The sequence below is a fragment of the Sphaeramia orbicularis genome, chromosome 19 (genome assembly GCF_902148855.1).
Source record: "Sphaeramia orbicularis chromosome 19, fSphaOr1.1, whole genome shotgun sequence".
In the NCBI taxonomy this organism is placed as follows: domain Eukaryota; kingdom Metazoa; phylum Chordata; class Actinopteri; order Kurtiformes; family Apogonidae; genus Sphaeramia; species Sphaeramia orbicularis.
The window spans coordinates 45,094,575-45,106,926 of NC_043975.1; positions in this window are offsets into that span (position 1 = coordinate 45,094,575).

The following is a 12,352-nucleotide window of genomic DNA, read 5'->3' on the forward strand; positions in this document are numbered from 1 at the left end:
ACGGAAGGAACCAAACAAACTGACCCTGCAAATCAAACAGTCTGTTATGGGACAATCAGATGCACATGAAGGCTCGTAAAAACCATCCCCTTCCAAGGGAGGAGGTCTGAATTTGACATTGGTGTGGACACTAAAGTGCTCCAAGGCAGCACTCCTGAAAGTTGTTTTTTTTGCATTTGCGATCATAATTTCACGTCATGTAGAGCTGATCAAACACGTAAACAATCATAGAAAAAAAATCAGTAATTGACAAGTTTATAAAGTATATGTGAATATTTAAAGACAATACAAGAATTTAATGCATTCTGCAAAGTTATTCTAATGACGAACATGTGCAATATTATTGAACCAACTGGGAATTTACAGCTTCTCCTCCTCTACCTCCTCCTGCTTCTCCTCCTTCTCCTCCTCCCTCCTCTACCTCCTCCTCCCTCCTCTACCTCCTGTCTCTCTTCCTCCTCTACCTCCTCTCTTCCTCTACCTCCTCCTCCTTTTCCTCCTTTATCTCCTCCTGCATCTCCTCCTCTACCTCCTCCTTCTCCTCCTCTTCTACCTCCTCCCTCCTCTCCTCCTCTACCTCCTGCCTCTCTTCCTCCTCTACCTCCTCCTCCATTATCTCCTCCTCTGCCTCCTCCTTCTCCTCTTCTTCTACCTCCTCCCTCCTCTCCTCCTCTACCTCCTCCTGCCTCTCCTCCTCTACCTCCTTCTTCTCCTCTACTTCTTCCTGCCTCTCCTTCTCTACCTCCTCCTGCTTCTCCTCCTGCTTTTCCTTCTCCTGCCTCTCCTCTTTCTTTTCCTCCTCTACCTCCTTCTTCTCCTCCTCTACCTCCTCCCTCCTCTTTACTGTCATTTGACATAAATATGTTGATTCATGACATATGAACAGATTCTGGATACACTGATCATACAGTTACTGTCTGAGCAAAAAAGGTTTTTACTCTCAATTATTCCATCTAATTTATTCCCCCAAAATATGGATAAAATCACATCTACAAACCACATTTACAATCTGAAGTTTTATTATATTTTCCCCACAGATTTTCTTTATTTGTGTTTTTAAACAGTTGCTCTCTTCCATAGAAATACATAAAAATAATAAGTAAAATAACTTTTAAAAAGTGCATTTGTTTGGCATTAAATAGTGTCTTTTATTGTATTGATAGTGAATACACAGTAGTGGATGGATATTGGTAGGGGTATGTCCGTAATGTCCCTATCTAATTCTACGCCCCCACTCTGATGACATGAGGGTCCAGTTTGTGAATTAGTTTCTATCTTAAATCAGTTAAACCCAGTTCGTCCTGATCTGCTGCCTTAAATAACCTGCAGATTTCTAATTATTAGTTGGTACGTTTGCACACATGGAGCTCAGGCCGTGCATTATGTGTTGAAAAAAGGTCCGATGTGCTTTCATGTTCTGGCTCTGGTTCTAAATGTCAGACCAGAACTTCAACGTCTGGAAACCGTATTTTAAACAGAACAGTTTAATTTTTATTTTTCCTCGGAGAATGAACAAGTCATACCTTAAACTAGACAAGTAGAAGTAGAACCACACATTTACACCAGCTGTCACTTACATTTTGATTTCTAGTGGAATAAACCATATATATGCTTGGGGGTTTTTGTTCGTTTTTGTTTTTTTTTTTTTATCTGTGTTGCTATTTGCTATTTTGGTACTTTTAGGTCCAAGTCCTTCTATACTTTCAAATACCACAGCAGTCCTATCTGTGGTATTTGCAGATTCACATTTCCAAAACAAAAGGATGGATGGACGAACATTAGTATTTTTGTGGTAATATTTTTGTGGTAAGGGTATTTATATTGTATTTCAGATTTTTTGGTATTTATTTGTAATTTGTTGCTAATGTAAACTTGGTGACATATTATCTTATAAATTAAAGACGATGCTAAAAACAATGCTATTGGATTTCTTTTGTGAGTGTATGTGAATTGCCGATGGGGGGGGGGGGGCTATAAAATCTCACCTAGGGCACCACATTGGGTTCATGTTCATGCACATGCTCAGTAGTGCTAGGTACCACCAGAGCCCTATAAAGACAGTTACGACACGCTTTGATGTCACCACTCTGGTGATCATGTGGTTCATGTAAGCCTGAATAGTTCCAAACAAACTAAGCGCTCCCATGTTATTCAATGGGACAAACAGCAGTGAACATGGTAAATATAAAATAAACCACACCCATCCATTGTGTCATTACAGTGTGTACTGTTGTGTGTGTTCTACTTCTGAGTAGTGGGGTTGACCACTGAAAGGACTGACTTTATTACTGTGAAAATGGACATTTTGGGGCTAAAAGTTGGTGTTAGCTTGGATAGGCTACTTCCATGAGGGGTGCTAACTTTACCAGTTCATTCATTCTGTAATTGGACTGGACTGGTACGGAGATAAACAATTTACCATGTTTAAGTTTTCCTATTGTAGGACTGTGGTCCAATCAGCATCTATAAATGTCATTTTTAAGGGGTCGTCAGCGCCCACCAGTGGAGGACTATAGGAGTACAGTTCATATGTACTGGAGCAGGGGTGTCAAACTCATTTTGGTTCAGGGGCCATATTTAGCCCAATTTGATCTCAAGCGGGCCAGACCAGTAAAATAATGACTTAATAACCTATAAATAATGACAAATCCAAGTGTTTCTTTATTATTTATACGTGTACATTACACACAATGTTACATAAACATTTCATAACAGGCAGAATATTTTTAAAGTTTTGGAGTTTGGAACTAAAATTTGAACAATTTCTACAATATTCCATCTCTTATTATTAACACAACTACAGATCACAGTGGATCCATAAAGATACAAAACATTTAGTAACAGGCAGAATATTGTTAAAATTGCACATTTCGGGTTGTTCATTTTTGTTTTTATTTTTGTATTTATTGGCGTTTTATTATGAAAGAATAGTTTTTGTAAATGTAAATATTTTCACAGTGTAATGCTATTTTTTTCACTAAAATTTTTTCCACATAATTTTTCAAAAAGAAAAATTGTAGCTATCATTATTTATGGGTTACTGTGCTGTTATTTTTACTTGAGATCACATTGGTCTGTATGTGGAACCTGAACCAGAATGATTTTGACAACCTTGACTGTTCAGGGTAAGTTTTGCACTTTCATCCTGCGGGCCGGAATGGAACCTTCGGCGGGCCAGATTTGGCGCCCGGGCCCCATGTTTGACACCTGTGTACTAGAGTTTCTATTTTGTGTCCAAATGTCCATTCCATTCTCTTTTGTCTCTGATGTTTGATGGTCATAATGTTTTGTCTGAAATGTCCTTTTACATGTTTGTACCCCATCTGGACGCTGTTTCATTTTCAGTCCACTTCTGTTCATGTCCCCAAAGGTGTTTTAATCTTCATGAAAATATCACCGGTCTGTAAAGTCACATAAACGTTCAGGAAATAAGTGTGTGAAATATATTGGAATAGGATGTTATGTCAACAGGAGAACAATGTGGCCTTCACTAGTTTAGAAAAATATGAAAACAGACAAATGTCCCAGAGGTAAAAGCCTTTTTGAACTCCACTGTCTCTAAAACTGCGTCCAAAAGCATGGACATTAACATATAAAGTCTGTTTTACGAACAAAATTAAAAGATCTCACACAGGTCTGTCCAACTCGTGTTCTTTCAGGTTCCACATTCAGACTAATATGATCTGCAGTGAGTCGGACCAGTCCAATAATAGCATAAAAACATACAAACAAGGACAACGACACATGCTTTTATTGGTTTTAATGCAAAAAAATAAATTAAATTCTGAAAATATTTACATTTACAAACTATCCAAGCCAAAAGAAAAGAAAAACCTGAAAAAAATGAAATGTCTTAAGAAAATTAAGTCCAATTTTAACAATATTATTCCTCAGTTTATCATTAATGTACATTATGGATCAGATCTTACAAAGGTCTAAAATATTTAAACTACAGTTCATTTTCTTCATACATTTCAGGTTCATATTTGTTCAGATTATTCACATTTTATTGTTAATGTAAAGATGTCCACAATTTAATGGATTTTTGTACTAAAATAAAGAGAAAAATGCGAGTTGTCTTTATTTATAGACATAATGTAATATTGTTTTTTTCACATTAAACCAATAAGAACATTTTGAGTAATTTTTTATAGGTTATTATGTAATTTTATTTGAGATCCCATTGATCTGAATGTGGAACCTGAAATATAAAGTACTTTAGAAATTCACCCCAGGGGTTGGACTGGAACACTTATTATTATTATTATTATTATTATTATTATTAATAATAATAATAATAATAATAATAATAATAATAATAATAATAATAATAATGTTATTTATAGGTGCCTTTCAGGACACTCAAGGTCACTGTACAAAGTTGTTAAAATAAATAAAACACAATTAAAATTACACACATACATATATAAAACACACAGGTACAAATGGCAGCAGATAATAGTGAAATTATGGAACAGAGTAGGACTGTGTGAATAAATAACTTTACTCATATTCTGTTGTTGTGTTCTTTCTTCTAACTTTGGTCTTAAACTGAAAACCTTATTTTATCTTAATATAATAAAAATAGAATTAAAACTTCTATAAATGTACTTATATAGTTTGAACATGACGTGAGTGATGTTGAATTTATAGTTAATCTGATCATTTTATTGGTAAATTCCACAAACACTAAAGTAAATCTGTCCAAACTTTAGGACTGAATTCAAAAATACATCCACTACAATTTGTCTTAAATACAAAAGAAAAGAACAAAACTATGACAATTTATAAAATGGACTGAATTTACTATGTTATGTTTTCTTTTCTCTATATCTTTAACATTTTAATCTTTTTTTTTTCCTTTTTGTGTCTGTAAACCCTTGAATTATGTTCATTTATCTGTTTGGATGATTTTTTTCTTTTTGACATCTTGATGTTTGTTTCGAACTATCAATGTTTTGTAGCATCTTTAATAAAGACTTTATATATATATATATATATATATATATATATATATATATATATATATATATATATATATATACATACATAGATACATAGAGAGAGAGAGAGAGAGAGAGAGAGAGAGAGAGAGAGAGAGAGAGAGAGAGAGAGTTTAGAAGACTATATTTGAAGTTCCATGTGCTGTCCTCATAACACCTGACTGTGCAGTTAGACAGCCGCTCATACAAATAGTCCAAACCAAAGCTTTCTTTTCTGATTTGAGGGTTCTCCTTTGTGTAGAAATCTTTCTCATTTCTTTAAGGTTTTTGTAACTGCAGCATACAAAACACATACACCTTCAGTTACTAACAGAGTTATTAGTTACACTACTCATGTAATGCACTCACATCGTTAGCTTAAATAGCATAAACGTTAGCTTCATTACACGTGCACAGAAGAGTTTCAGTGTATTACAAACCAACATCTGGAACTTAATATTGTTTTCGGACATATACACTTACAAAGACTAAGTTTTCCAAGGCACAACAGTAGTAGAGCACACTTAGCGTACATGACTTTTCTGAACTTTAACTGCAGAGAAAATAGGAATGGGAATATACGTCAAAGATCATCTCAAGCGAATGAGCGCTCACTCCGTATCCAACCTTAGCGCACAGCGAACACAAAGATGATTAAGGAGGGACATCTCACTCCTATCAATTCTTAAGCCTACTGCATTTTCACAGATTTTAACATTGATTTAACATATTTATTATTAACTTATTGTAACATCTGAAAGTAATTTATTCAATTTATGAAATAAGTTATGTCTTTGACCTAAATACATCTCATTCCATGAAAACACAGGAAAAAAAAAAAAAAAAAAACAGATTAAAGACAAGTGAAGACAGAAATAAAGACGCTGACAGAATAATCTGGTTAATATTTTATTATTGCAAAATAATGAGTATCAGGTTGTAGTATAGAGGGACGTCCTCTCCTTATTTACACTGAGAATATGTTTTCTGTTTAGGCTCATTTATTAAATCCAGTTCATTCAGACTCTACCGTATCCACTGGGGGGGGGCTGGTCCTCCACCCCCTCACACACACACACTCTGCTTCTCTACAGGAGATGTTTGATTCCACCATGACCTTCACACTCTGAACCACAGCCTTTTACAAATCCAACTGCATCAGGAAGAACAACGTCGTCACCAAGAAAAGCTCTGAGGATCAGGACGTCCGTCCGTCAGTGCAGGTGTTTGGTTCACCTGGGGTTCACCCGGTCCTGGTTCTGACGGTGATCTGGGTCATCTGACATGTTCACATTTAGTCAGCTAATGCGCCAGAGTGAAACCACAGTGATGGCTGTGGAACAGTTTCAGCTGCAGAAGCAGAAGGATGTGATTGGCTGACAGGACGGTGCTCTCCATTAAGCCCGCCCCCCCACCCCGGGCTTTTTTCTTGCTGACGAACGTTTTTACATGTTTCAACAAATTTAAACTGTAGACTTCACACCACTGCCGTCCATGTTCAAAGCACCCGATCGGACTGAAAGTGGAAAACACCTGATGTATGTCAGACAACAAGAGTGGACCAGAGGGGCACGTTCAGACTAAAATGGAAAAAAAGGGCAAAAGTCAGATTAATGGAAAAAAAGGGCAAGTTCAGATTAAAATGGAAAAAAAGGGCAAGTTCAGACTAAAATGGAAAAAAAGGGCAAATTCAGATTAAAACGGAAAAAAAGAGCAAGTTCAGACTAAAATGGAAAAAAAAGGGCAAATTCAGATTAAAATGGAAAAAAAGGGCAAGTTCAAACTAAAATGGAAAAACAAGGGGCAAATTCAGATTAAAATGGGAAAAAGGGGACAAATTCAGATTAAAATGGAAAAAAAGGGGCAAATTCAGATTAAAATGGAAAAAAAAGGGCAAGTTCAAACTAAAACGGAAAAAAAGGGGCAAATTCAGATTAAAATGGAAAAAAAGGGCAAATTCAGATTAAAATGGAAAAAAGGGCAAGTTCAAACTAAAACGGAAAAAAAGGGACAATTCAGATTAAAATGGAAAAAAGGGCAAGTTCAAACTAAAACGGAAAAAAAAGGGACAAATTCAGATTAAAATGGAAAAAAAGGGCAAATTCAGACTAAAATGGAATTCAGGGGCAAATTCAGATTAAAACAGAAAAAAGGGACAAGTTCAGACTAAAATGGAAAAAAAAGGGGTAAATTCAGACTAAATGGAAAATGGAAAAAAAAAGGTGCATATTCAGACTAAAATGACAGACACTAGGTGAATTTTTAGTCCAACTCACCCAGTTTTGGATAATTGGGATCAGTTGGTGTCCGTCTGTAAACAATTATTTAAGAATCTTCTCCAAAACTGTCATATTTGTTGTGGAACATCATTGGGAGGATTTGGGAAATATGATTTCTGAATTTTTTTTATACATTTTTGAAATGTTCAAATCCCTATTGGTTTATAATGGGACACATTTCGAACTTTAAAGCAGTCGAAGATATTGATATAATAATAACTATTGATAATAGATAGGAAGTCACATATGGGCTTTGATTTGGTGCCGTGACCTTTGACCTTCAGTGACTCTGAAAGCTCAAATGTTTGTCTGAGATGTTCAGCAGATTTTGGATTATGTTTCAACTTTTCTGAGATGAAGAACAGTTGGAGTTTGTGGAGGATCAGCAGACCTAGACCTGATACCGACACTTTGAACGGAGGCAGCAGTGATGTAAAGCCCTTCCACCCGGAGCCGGAACTGTTCTGGTCCGTTAAAGGAGCTGTGAGCGACCAGGTGGATCTAAATATGAAGACAGACCATCCTGAACCTGAAGGTCCCCCACAGCTCAAAGAGTCCATCGATTCCAGGCCGCCAAAGAAAAGCTCCAATGTAAACAAATGAGCAGAGAGTCAGAGAAGAAACGACACAAGTTCACTGGGACTGATCTGATCCTGGCATCGACACGTTTGCATCCAAGGAGCCAACGCAGAAAAGCAGGAGATGCACCGACAGCGGCTGGGACACAAGACGAAACCAACCCAGAACTGACCTGAGCACATGTTCAGTCCAACCACAGACTGACCACAGATGGACGGAGGCTGGACAGGTCCACCTTTACAGACAGGGTCAAGGATCAGCTCTATTTGGATTTGGAAGTAGGGATGTAACGATTACCGGTATAACGATAAACCGCGGTAAAATTGCCAACGGTTAGTATTACCGTTTAAATTCTAATTATCATGATAACTGTGTTTGATTACCGCAGAAAACACCTATGTAAAGATCTGCTTTTATGTCAAATATTTGAGTATAGTTTTAATTCATTACAATTTTAATTTTACATACCTAATATTTGGAACCAATATTCACTTTTAAAGTCTGTGAAAAGGTTCGTTAAGCATCTTTGTGTTAGTTATGCAATAAATTATATACATTTTTCAAGTCAGATTTTTTTTTTTGTGTGTGTGTTTTTGTCCTTTTATGTTGATATAGTAGGTTAAAGTGAAAAAGTGATGATAGACAGATGATATAGATGAAATTGTGCTGAAAAAAAGATACCAAACATGGGTATAGTAAACATTTGTTTATATAGTATATAAAGGCAAAATCAAAAGTACTGAAAAACGGACAAAAAAGGCTCAGACCACTAAGGGCTGATATTTGAATGTTTCTGCAACAGAAGGTACATTGTGCCTATTATTTTATTTGAGCTTTTTTTTTTGTTAATACAACTTGGTTAAATTATTTCAGTGTGTATTAGTACTTTTTGAACATTTTGAGCACAATTTCAACAATACTGCGATAATAATGATAACCATAATAATTTTGGTCACAATAACCGTGATATGAAATTTTCAAATCGTTACATCCCTAGTTTAGATCCTATGGAGTAAAGAAGACGTCTATATATTCATGTGCATTTGACAGATATAGTCGTGGAAAAAATTCTTCACCCACCCCTTGTTTTCTTCAGTTTCTTGTTCATTTTAACATTTTAACTAAATGTCCATTTGTTTGGACAAATACAATGATACAAAAAAAACAGGTCATAACAGTTTAATTTCAGAGCTAATATCTATCCATTTAACATGTTTTCTTGATAATAACCAAAATCACTTCAGTTCTTTACCCATATCATGATTTAGATTGTGCCCCCCCCCAATTATTTATTTATTTTGTTTGTTTTTTTGTATTGTTTTGTTCCATGTTTAGTGGTACTTTGTATGTATTGTATGTGGGAATGGTGGGAGGCAGGGGATTTGGTTGGTTAAACTAAGAAAAACTATTCAAGACACTGTATCTAAAAATGCATCATATAATGTTTTTCCTTTCTTGACAACAAACAAACTAAATCCTAAATTCAGGTGTACTTTAGTCCAGTTTCCTGCTGTTGGAGCACGTTTGCAGTGTGAACGTCAAAGGACTTCAAATAAAGGAAGTTGTGCGTCGTCACATGGCGCGTGTCGGTCACATGACCTGCTTTTCTGCATCTCACAGCAGCTGACCGTGGGCAGACGTTTGCATCAGTCAGTCAAACACTGGCCTGTATAAAAAATGCATGATATGGTTTTTGTATCTGGCCATGAGAGGAGCGGAGCTGGAAGCAGCCAGGTGATCGGAAAAAGCTGCCGGGAATGATCAATAATCAATAATCCACCGTTTAAAACAGAAAAACCTACGCAAGCGTCTGAAAATAAGGCAGTGATAACAACTCCTGTAAACATCTGTAAAACTCTTTCACATTGATTATTTCCAAAGCTACGAAGATTATTAAAAAGAAAAACATCTGAACCAAAATATTTACTCTAGTATTCTGCTCTGATTTTGATTCTGATTAAAACGTTCAAACTAACAATGCCGTTCCCAATCATCCGTTCTATTCATATATAATCTGACCAGCCTGTGCATATTACTGGTACCACGTAGAAAGGGTTTGTGGGTAAAAGGGGCAGTGAGACGTACAATGCAAGAGATGTGAAACCTGGACAAACAGCAGAGACGATGTCTGCTCAGAGGGACTGAGGCCAGTCCAGGTCCAGGTCCAGGTCCAGGTCCTGATGCTGGTCTGGGTCAGGGTCAGGGTCAGGGGAGTCCATCCTGTTCATCTACGTCAGTCACACATGTGGGTTGGTCTTCACCGTCTGAAGGTCCCAGTCGTTTTCTAATCTGCACATCCTACAGCTGCCATCCCAGAATAATAATCAGAAAACAACAGGAGCAGAACAAAGGGACAGGATTGGATTTATCAAATATGTGTCAGATAGAATATCCCTCCCATTTTTAATCCACTGTGTTCAGATGTATCCAGGTTCAGTGTGTGTGTGTGTGTGTGTGTGTGTGTGTGTGTGTGTGTGTGTGTGTGTGTGTGTGTGTGGGGCTTGAATCCAAATATGAAGGCGGGACAAACAGGCTCCGAGTAAACCAATCACAGATAAGACGGACGTGATGTTTTCGTCAGAGAAACTAGAGAATACAGGTGTAATCTGGAATTCAACCCTTAGTTTTGAATCAAGCAAACGACTGACGATAGATCTGGAAAATCTGATTTCAAGAAATCTTACCAAGATAATTTTCACGTGTTCCACTGACAGATTTTTTTTGCTTGAATTAAGCAAAAAAAATATTGAATAAAGCAAAAAAAAAAATCTTAAATTAAGCAGAAGAAGAAAATCTTGAATTAAGCAAAAAAGAAATCTCGAATTAAGCAAAAAAAACCCTCTAATTATGGGTGCGCCCACCATCAGCCTCATTCTATCTGTAAGACTTGGGGCTCTGTTTGGTCTCATCACTATTCTGGGATGTCACGCTGCATTTGGACGTGCAGGACATTCACTGGGTTTTCGACTGTATTTTAAGTCCAACCCTTCAGTAAACCCTCAATACTGGATCCATTTACCAACATCCACAGTTTGAGTCTCAGCTTTTCAACCCACTTTAGTCTCAACATGAGTGTGAACCCACAGGCTTTTTGCCCATCTGCATTAAACTAAACTAAAAAAACAACTGAAACCATTCAACTGCTGTCTGTCTCATTCTATGCCCTCTTACATTTAAGTCACATGCTGTCATTTACTTGATTTTTTTTTTTAAAACCGTCTCACAATCCCTTCCAAAGTCCTGTCGTGATATAGTTGAACCAACCCCTGCATGTCATCTGTCACATAAAGCTTTCTGTCAAACCTCCAGTCCTTTTGTGGACGTATCACCACTGCAAAAATCTAAATCTGACCAAGTGTATTTTCCTCATTTCTAGTCCAAATTTCTAATCATACTTAAAATCAGACAGAATCACCTAAAGAGGAACTTTCAGTGAGCTATAAGAACTGATTTATAGACAATAGATCGGGAAAATCTGATTTCAACAATCTGAACAAGATAATTTTCACTGTTCCATTGATGGATTTTTTTGTTTAATTCAAGATTTTTTTTTGCTTAATTCAAGATTTTTTTTTGCTTAATTCAAGATTTTTTTTTTTGCTTAATTTCAAGATTTTTTTTTGCTTAATTCAATATTTTTTTTTGCTTAATTCAAGATTTTTTGGCTTGATTCAATATTTTTTTACCTTAATTCAAGATTTTTTTTTTTTTACCTTAATCAAGATTTTTTTTTTGCTTAATTCAAGATTTTTTTTGCTTAATTCAAATTCTTTTTTGCTTAATTCAAGATTTATTTATTTTTTACCTTAATTCAAGATTTTTTTTTTTTTTTTTGCTCGATTCAAGCAAAAAATCTGCCAATGGAACAAGTGAAAATGATCTTGGTAAGATTTGTTGAAATCAGATTTTCCAGATCTGTTTGTCTATAAACCAGTTCTTATATCTCACTGAAAAGTTCCGCTTTAGGTGATTCTGCCTGATTTTAAGTGTGATGAGATATTTGGACTAGAAATGAGGAAAAATACACTTGGTAAGGTTTAGATTTTTGCAGTGTATGACATGAGCATTATGGTCCAGTTTGTTAGATCAGCTCCAACTGGGGGTGGGGGGTTGGGGGTTGAGGGGGCGTCTTTTTACCAAACAATCACCAAACCAAAACCACAGAGCACAGGTTTGTCAGAGGACAGGCGGTCTGGTAGTCGAACATATACACAATAAAAACAGTTCCACACAATGAGTCGGAGATCACCGTAAGGTTAAAAAGGTCAAAACAAAGGGAAGAAAACTATAAACACATGAAGCACGAATGAATAAAACATACAGATTGTGAACAGGCAGACGGCATCCAGGTGGGCGTTTGGACACACAGTAGTCATTTTATGGGGATTACCTTACAGTAAGTATACCTGAGTTAGATACCTGTAGACAGTGGTTAAAAAAAAAAAAAAAAAAAAGAACACCAAAAACACAAAAAACACTGACCCGACTCAAACCTCAACACTGACCACATGC